Source organism: Chiloscyllium punctatum, chromosome 50 (genome assembly GCF_047496795.1).
Source record: "Chiloscyllium punctatum isolate Juve2018m chromosome 50, sChiPun1.3, whole genome shotgun sequence".
Lineage (NCBI taxonomy): Eukaryota > Metazoa > Chordata > Chondrichthyes > Orectolobiformes > Hemiscylliidae > Chiloscyllium > Chiloscyllium punctatum.
The window spans coordinates 1112294-1120611 of record NC_092788.1 but is presented as its reverse complement, the minus strand read 5'-3'; the positions used below and the strand labels follow the sequence as shown (position 1 = coordinate 1120611).

At 48.4% G+C, this 8318-nt stretch overlaps 1 long non-coding RNA gene across 1 annotated transcript; it reads right to left on the bottom strand.

The window, feature by feature from the left end:
• Positions 1 to 527: 527 nt before the first annotated feature.
• On the bottom strand, positions 528 to 4786 carry LOC140470106 (uncharacterized). Its single transcript, XR_011956372.1, has 3 exons — positions 4632 to 4786; positions 3568 to 3683; positions 528 to 649 (listed from the first exon to the last, which is right to left on the bottom strand). It is a non-coding gene; the product is annotated as an uncharacterized lncRNA (long non-coding RNA).
• Between the last annotated feature and the right edge of the window lie 3532 nt (positions 4787 to 8318).

The following is an 8318-nucleotide window of genomic DNA, read 5'->3' as shown; positions in this document are numbered from 1 at the left end:
CCGTGCTGTATCACTCTGTATCCAGCTAAATAGGATTAGTGTACCAAAATAAGGCATGTTGTAGACACTGACGCAAGTTACAGCGATGGGGATGGTAGTCTGGAATGCAGTGTGTCTCAAATACGTGGAGGGACTATCGGGAAGGGAGGAGGTTACAGGAACAGGGACTATTGTAGGAGTCAAAAATGACTGAAGACACTGGTGCACAAGCCATGCCACAGATAGTGTTGCAGAGTAGTGAGTCTTAGTACAGTGTTGGACGGAGAACAAAGAACAGAAAGATCCCAGGCAGCATTCACAACCTGTCGTCGGAGGCCTTCTCTCCCCTCTGTTGGACTGATGCTCGCTAAGACAGCACAGGACTGGATTGATAACTATGAACTCACGATGCTGTCTCAGCGCAACATAAGTTAAAGTAGACGTGGTGATTGAGCATAGGGTGTGTCTATACTGTTGTTAGCGATGTTTGGAGCCCTCCCATTGCTCTATGCTCTGTGCACTGTGAGTGATCTTACCTCACTGCAGGATTTATTGAAGGCTCCAGATCTCCCTTCTCTTTGCCTCTCTGGCTGACCAACTATCTTCAATGAGATGATGGATGAGACACACAGCAGTTGGGAAGTCTATTGAGTCAGCAACTTCCTGAGTACTTACAAGAGACAGAGAAATAGACAGAATGGGAAATTAGACTGAGGCAGGGAAGGCTACACAAAGAGAATGGAAATGAACCCCACAGATATCTGGAAAATCCCTGTCTCCATCCCTGGCCTGTGCTGTTGCGTCTCTCTGGAGTGGAGAATTCTGTTCGCTCAAGATCGGAGGTAGCTGCAAGAGAGACACTGACAGAGGCAGCAATTAGACCCACACAGTGAGGGATACCACATGGAGAGAGACTGAGTGATATAACCAGAGTGCAGGAAGAGATCAGAGTGCAGAGATCACACAGTCATGTTGGAAGAATCGGTTTAGCTTCATGTGTCAGTGCTCAGGGATGAGCAACCAGTGAGCAGGTGAAGTGATGGTCTAGTAACATTATTGTTAGGGCATTTGTCCAAAACCTCAGTTAGTGCTCAGGGGAGGCAGGTTTGAATCCCACCATAAGATATGGTGGAATTTTAAAATCAATAATTTTAAAAATAGCAATTAATAATCCATAAACAAATATGAAACCATTGCTGATGTACAAAGATCACAATCCCTTAGATTAGATTCCCTACAGTGTGGAAACAGGCCTTTCGACCCAACCAGTCCACACCATCCCTCCAAAGAGTAACCCACTCAGACCCATCTCCCTCGACCTAATACACCTAACGTTATGGGCAATTTAGCATGGTCAATTCGCCTGACCTGCACGTCTTTGGACTGTGGGAGAAAGCGAAAGTAATTCACGCAGACACGGGGAGAATGTGCAAACTCCACACAGTCACCCGGGGCTGGAATCGAACCTGGGACCCTGGTGCTTTGAGGCAGGAGTGCTAATCATTGAGTCACCGTGCCGCCCACTTGCCCTTTCGACAACGAGATCTGATCATCCACACGTGGTCTGCACGACATACCCACAGCAAAGTATTTGCCTCTCAATTGCCCTCTGAAATAGCCAAGCAAGCTGCTCAGCTCATGGGCAGCTAGGGATCGGCAATAAAGGCTGGTCAGCCAGAGACACCCACATCCCCTACCTGATTTATAAAAAAATCCAATAGGATGGTCCCACTGCAACCGTGGTGGGACCAGTGTCCTGGCCAATCATGTCAGTGGGTTTATGGACAAGGTTTTAAACTGACAGAGAGGATGCAGGGACAAGGTCCAGGTGGCGTTAACCAAACAGTGCGGTATGACTCTCTGACTATGATTATAATGTTGTGTCATTTATTAAGAAAGGCTGCAAGAGAAAGCCAGGGAACTACAGACTGATGAGCGAGACATCAGGGTGGGTCAGTTGTTGGAGGTCATTCTGAGAGGTAGGCCGTCCATGCATTTGGAAAGATAAGGCCTGATTTCGTACAACCTGCATGGCTTTGTGCGTGGGATAACATGTCCCACAAACTTGACTGGAGTTTGCTCAAGATGTGACCAAAAACATAGATGAAGGCAGAGCAATAGACGTTGTTTCTGGCTTCCGCAAACCTTTGTTCAGGGTGTAGCATGATACATTGGTTAATAAGGGTAGATCACAAGGGATCAGGGAGAGCTAGCCAACTGGATACAAAATGGGATGACAGTGGGAGACAGAGGGTGGTGGGAGTGGGTTGTTGTTCAGATTGGGGCCTCTGACCAGCAGTGTGCTGAAAGGATTGGTGCTGGGACCACTGTTGTGCACCATTTACATAAACAATCAGAGTGAAAAGATAGCAGTCCCTGTTAGTATGTTTGTGGATACTAAGATTGGTGGAAGAGTGGGCAGGGAATATAGTTATCGAAGGGGATGTTAATCAACTGGGCCAGTGGGCCAAGGAATGAAAGATGGAATTTAATTCAGGTGTTGGATTTAGTTCAGACAAACCAAGGAGGACTAACACGGGTAATGGTTGGGCCCTGGGCAGTATTTTAGAAAAAAAGAGACACCAGGGGGTGCAGTTACATTGTTCCTTGGACTGGCATCACAGGGCGACAGGGTGTTGAAAGCGGCAATTGGCACACTTGTCTTCATTGGTCAGAGCATTGAGTACAAGAGTTGGAGATATTGGTAACATTGTCGTCAATATTTCTCTTGGGCAGAGGAGGCCACGCGGTGACCTTATACAGGTTTATGAAACTATGTATGGTCTAAGTAAGGTGAATTGCCAAGGGTCGGTGAGTCCATAGTAGCAGGCATAAATGTGAGGTGTGAGAGCAAGGATTTAAAGAGCTGAGGGGCAACATTATCCATAGAGGATGGTGCATAGACGGAATGGACTGCCAGAGGAAATGGTAAAAACAAGTACAATTACAACATGGAAAAGATATTCGGGCAGGTACATGGAGAGGAGAAGGTTTGAAGGGATATGGGCCAAACACAGGCAAACCCGACTCATTCCATTTAGGGAACCTTGGCCGAAGAGTCATGCAGCACAGAAACAGACCCTATGTCTCCAGTTGTTGGAGGAGGAGACTATCGAGACAAGGCATGTTGTCGAGACTGAAGCAAGTTACAGCGATACGGATGGTCATCTGGACTGGAGGTTTCAAATATGTGAAATAATTGGTGAGAGGGGAGGAGATGACAGAGATAGGAACTGTTATAGGAGTTAGAATGATTGAAGACACTGGTCCTCAATACAAGCCATAGATACAGTGTTGGAGAGTGAATAGGGAACAGAAAGATCCCCGGCAGCATTACCACCCTGTCGTGGGAGGCCTGCTTTCCCCTCAGTTGTTCTGATGCTCCCTAAGAAAGCACAGGCCTGGACTGATAATTGGGAACTCCCGGTGCTGTCTCATTAAAACAAAACTTGCAACAGACGTGGTGATTGAGCCTGGGGTGTGTCTGTACTGTGCTCCCCCTCCAGCACTTTCTCTATGTCATGTCTTGTTAGCTGATGTTTGGATCCCCCTTATTACTTTCTGCTCTGTGCACTGGAATGAGCTTACCTGGCAGCAGAATTTATTGAAGACTCCCGACCTCCCTGACTTTGTCTTTCTGACTGACCAACCATCGTCCCAACCAGCAGTCGGCAAGTCTATTGAGTCAGGAACTCCATGAGTACCTGTAGAACACACAGAAATAGGCAGAATGGGAAAATAGACTAATGCTGTGAGGGTTACACATATAGAATGGCACTGAGCCCACAGAGATCTGGAAAATCCCAGTCTCCATTGCTGTGCTGCCTCATCTCTCTGGAGTGGAGAATTCTGTTGGCTCATGATCTGGAGTAGCTTTAAGAGTGAGAGAAGCTGACAGAGGCAGCAATTAGACCCACACAGTGAGAGATACCACATGGAGAGGTACTGAGTCACATCACCAGAGTGCCGGGTCAAACACTTGTGCAGGAAGAAAGGGTTTTGATTCATGTTGCACTGGGATATACAAACTGTGAGCAGGTGAAGTGATGGCCTAGTGGCATTATTGTGTGACAATTTATCCAGAAACTCAGCAAGTGTTCTCTGGACACAGGTTCAAATCCCACCATTGCAAATGATTGAATGAGAAGGAAATGCTTCAAAAATGATGTAATTAAAAACCTGTAAGTGAGTATTAAACAATTGCTTATGTTAAGAAAAATCCATCGGGTGCATTCCTGTCTTTAGTAAAGTAATCTAAGATGGGACTGGGATATCACAGGTATTACAGAAACACAGCTGAGGGAGGGACAGGACAGGCAGCTCAATGTTCCAGGGGACAGATGCTGCAGGAAGGACAGAAGGGGAGCTGAGAGAGGAGGAGAGCTGCTGGTTCTGATTGGGTGAAACATCCCAGCAGGACTGAGAGAGGATATTCCTGCAGGATCGCCCAGTGAAGCTGTGTTCGTGGAATTAATCAATAACAATGGGGTTTCCCTTTCCTCTGATTGTTCTACAGACCCCGAGAGCCCCGCCCTCCTGCACCTTGACCTTCTCAAGATGGCAGCCCTCAGGCCCGCGCTCCCTCTTCCCTCAAACAAATGGCGGCCGTGACTCTGGGCCGCTTCCCTGATCAGAGACCGCCGCCTCCTTACCCGGGCCTGGAGGGTCTTTTTCGAGTTAGTTTTAACCTTTATCCGGGACTTGTGAAATCTCTCTGCTCCTTTCTCCCAGTGAAGCTCCCATACACCGGCTCTGAGCGCCGTTCTCTGAAGCCGATCGCAGCCACTGCCGGAGAAACAGCTCCAAGTCTCTCTCTCTCTCTCTTTCTGTGTCCTGATCAATGTGACATTGCGCATGCTCTGCATAGAAACCAAACTGCGCGTGCGTCTGAGATTGCCGGTGAGTTTATGGAGAATATTCATAACTGCTCAGGATCATGGGTGAAATATTAGTCATTACCAAATGCTCTGTCAAGCTGCAGTCATTGAGATGGTTGTATGCAAATAGATTGTTCGATTCAACTTAACCATGCTAGCCAGGTATGTAAATTACCAATCGTTCTGAGAGTTTCAAAATAAGTTTCTTACTCGAGTTGTGTAAACCGACCTATGAATTATTCTCAGCTCGTCCCCCGACACGATTGCAAAATCACCTATGTATTTATCTCAGGATTGTTTAAATCTCCCCAATGTACGTTTTCAGGTTTACATCTCAACTATTTCTTAAAAATCTCACATTGATTCATGGGAGAGGTTTAATGCTCCACTATGTAGTGAGGGTGATCAATCCTGCAAAATAGTTTCTCCAATCCTGAAGCGTTCACTCCCCGAGAATGCTTTGGCCCCTGGCCACAGGGAATGGAGTGCATTATTCTCCCTCCAACTCTATTTTGATTTAGTCCCACCCCTCCCCTTCACTGTTTTGATCACACAGCATTGCTCTTTGGTTTGAAGGGCAGTGCTTGTCACTGGCCGCTTGGGTGTTTTCCTATCTTCCTGGTGGTGAAACTTGAATAAAGATTCGTGCACCTTGCGTTTCTCACTGTGTCTCACACCTACACACACACATACACACACACACCATGGGTGCTGGGGAAAAATAAGCACTCCCGCAGTTACGCGGTAGTGTGGGGGTTAAATAATAAAAAAAGTTTTTAAAATAAACAGGAGTGTTTTGATGTGAAGGGCCACTGCTTGTCACTGGCCACTCGGGTGTTTTAAAAAAAAGAAATAAACCAGAACTTTCTTGTCACCGGCGAAGAAAAAAAAAGAGAAAGAGGGTAAAAATGCTTTGGCCCCGCTCCTCACTCACTCTGGTTGGCAGACCGGCCGCTGCTCGGTCCTCCTGTTCCGCCCCTTTCTCCCAATTGCAGAGTTGATTCAGGCGTGACTCAACAGGCTGAGGGACAAGGGAAGATAGAGTCGATACCTTGTGATGTGGTGAAAATATCTCAAATCTTGGATCGAGAGGCCTAAGTTCATTTCACAACTTGTTCAGGTGTGTGTAACAACAACAACATTTTTAAGAAAAAACAAGGGAAGGCAGGAAGAGAGTAAAAACAATAGAACATGCAAACAATGTGGTGGGGCTCTCAATGCTCTGGTGATTTTAGTCTTTACCATGAGTTTCAGGGCCCCAGTGCATCCCAGTACAGACTGTGCCACTCCTCCTTGTGCACAGACAGATACCATGATTGTGGGGCAAAGTGATGTGGTGGGGTACAGATTCTGGATTAGAGGTGCTGGAAGAGCACAGCAGTTCAGGCAGCATCTGAGGAGCAGTAAAATCGACGTTTCGGGCAAACGCCCTTCATCAGGAATAAAGGCAGAGAGACTGAAGCGTGGAGAGATAAGCTAGAGAAGGGTGGGAGAAAGTAGGATAGATTACAATAGGTGAGTGGGGGAGGGGATGAAGGTGATAGGTGATAGGTCGGGGGCGGGGGTAGGGTGGAGTGGATAGGTGGAAAAGAAGATAAACAGGTAGGACAAGTCACGGGGACAGTGCTCTGCTGGAAGTTTGGAACTGTGGTGAGGTGGGGGAAGGGGAAAAGAGGAAACTGTTGAAGTCCACAGTGATGCCCTGGGGTTGAAGTGTTGCAAGGCGGAAGATGAGGCTTTCTTCCTCCAGGCGTCTGGTGGTGAGGGACCGGCGGTGAAGGAGGCCCAGGACTTCCATTTCCTCGGCAGAGTGGGAGGAACAGTTGAAATGTTGGGCCACAGGGCGGTGGGGTTGATTGGTGTGGGTGTCCTGGAGGTGTTCCCTAAAGCACTCTGCTAGGAGGCGTCCAGTCTCCCTAATGTAGAGGAGACCATATCAGGAGCAATGGATATAATAAATGATATTAGTGGATGTGCAGGTAAAACTTTGATGGCTGTGGAAGGCTCCTTTGAGGCCTTGGATAGAGGTGATGGAGGAGGTGTGGGCGCAGGATTTTCAATTCCTGCGTGGCAGGATAAGGTACCAGGTTGGGAGGGTGGGTTGTAGGGGGGCCGTGGACCTGACCAGGTAGGCGGAAAGGGGTGGGGAGGGAAATATATCCCTGGTGGTGGGGTCTTTTTGGAGGTGGCGGAAATGTCGGCGGATGATTTGGGTATTTTCGAAGATTGGTGGGGTGGAAGGTGAGCACCAGGGGCGTTCTGTCCTTGTTACGGTTGGAGGGGTGGGGTCTGAGGGCAGAGGTGCGGGATGTGGATGAGATGCATTGGAGGGCATCTTTAACCACGTGGGAAGGGAAATTGCGGTCTCTAAAGAAGGAGGCCACCTGGTGTGTTCTGTGGTGGAACTGATCCTCCTGGGAGCAGATACGGCAGAGGCGGAGGAATTGGGAATACGGGATGGCATTTTTGCAAGAGGTAGCGTGGGAAGAGGTGTAATCCAGGTAGCTGTGGGAGTTGGTGGGTTTGTAAAAAATGTCAGTGTCAAGTCGGTCGTCATTAATGGAGATGGAGAGGTCCAGGAAGGGAAGGGAGGTGTCAGATGGTCCAGGTAAATTTAAGGTCAGGGTGGAATGTGTTGGTGAAGTTGATGAATTGCTCAACCTCCTCGCGGGAGCATGAGGTGGCGCCAATATCGTCATCAATGTAGCGGAGGAAGAGGTGGGGAGTGGTGCTGGTGTAATTACGGAAGATCGACTGTTCTATATAGCCAACAAAGAGACAGGCATAGCTGCCCATGGCTACCCCTTTGGTCTGGAGGAAGTGGTAGGATACGAAGGAGAAGTTGTTAAAGGTGAGGACCAGTTCGGCCAAATGAATGAGAGTGTCGGTAGAAGGGTACTGTTGTGGACTTTGGGAGAGGAAAAAAACGGAGGGCTTGGAGGCCCTGTTCATGGCGGATGGCGGTGTAGAGAGATTTGATATCCATGGTGAAGATGAGGTGGTGGGGGCCGGGGAAACAGAAGTATTGGAGGAGGTGGAGGGCGTGAGTGGTGTCTCGAACGTTTGTGGGGAGTTCCTGGACTAAGGAGGATAGGACAGTTTTGAAGTAAGTAGAGATGCGTTCAGTGGGGCAGAAGCATGCTGAGACAATTGGTCAGTGAGAGTGGTCAGGCTTGTGGATCTTGGGAAGGAGGTAGAACTGGGCAAAGTTGGATTCCCGGACTATGAGTTTGGAAGCTGTGGGTGGGAGATCTCCTGAGGTCATGAGGTTCTGTATGGTCTGGGAAATGATGGTTTGGTGATGGGGGTTGGGGTCATGGTCGAGGGGGTGGTAGGAAGACGTGTCCTCGAGTTGGGGTTTGGCTTCAGCGGTGTAGAAGTCTGTGCGCTAGACTACCACTGCGCCCCCTTTATCTGCTGGCTTGATGGTGAGGTTGGGATTGGAGGGCTGTGTGTTGAGAG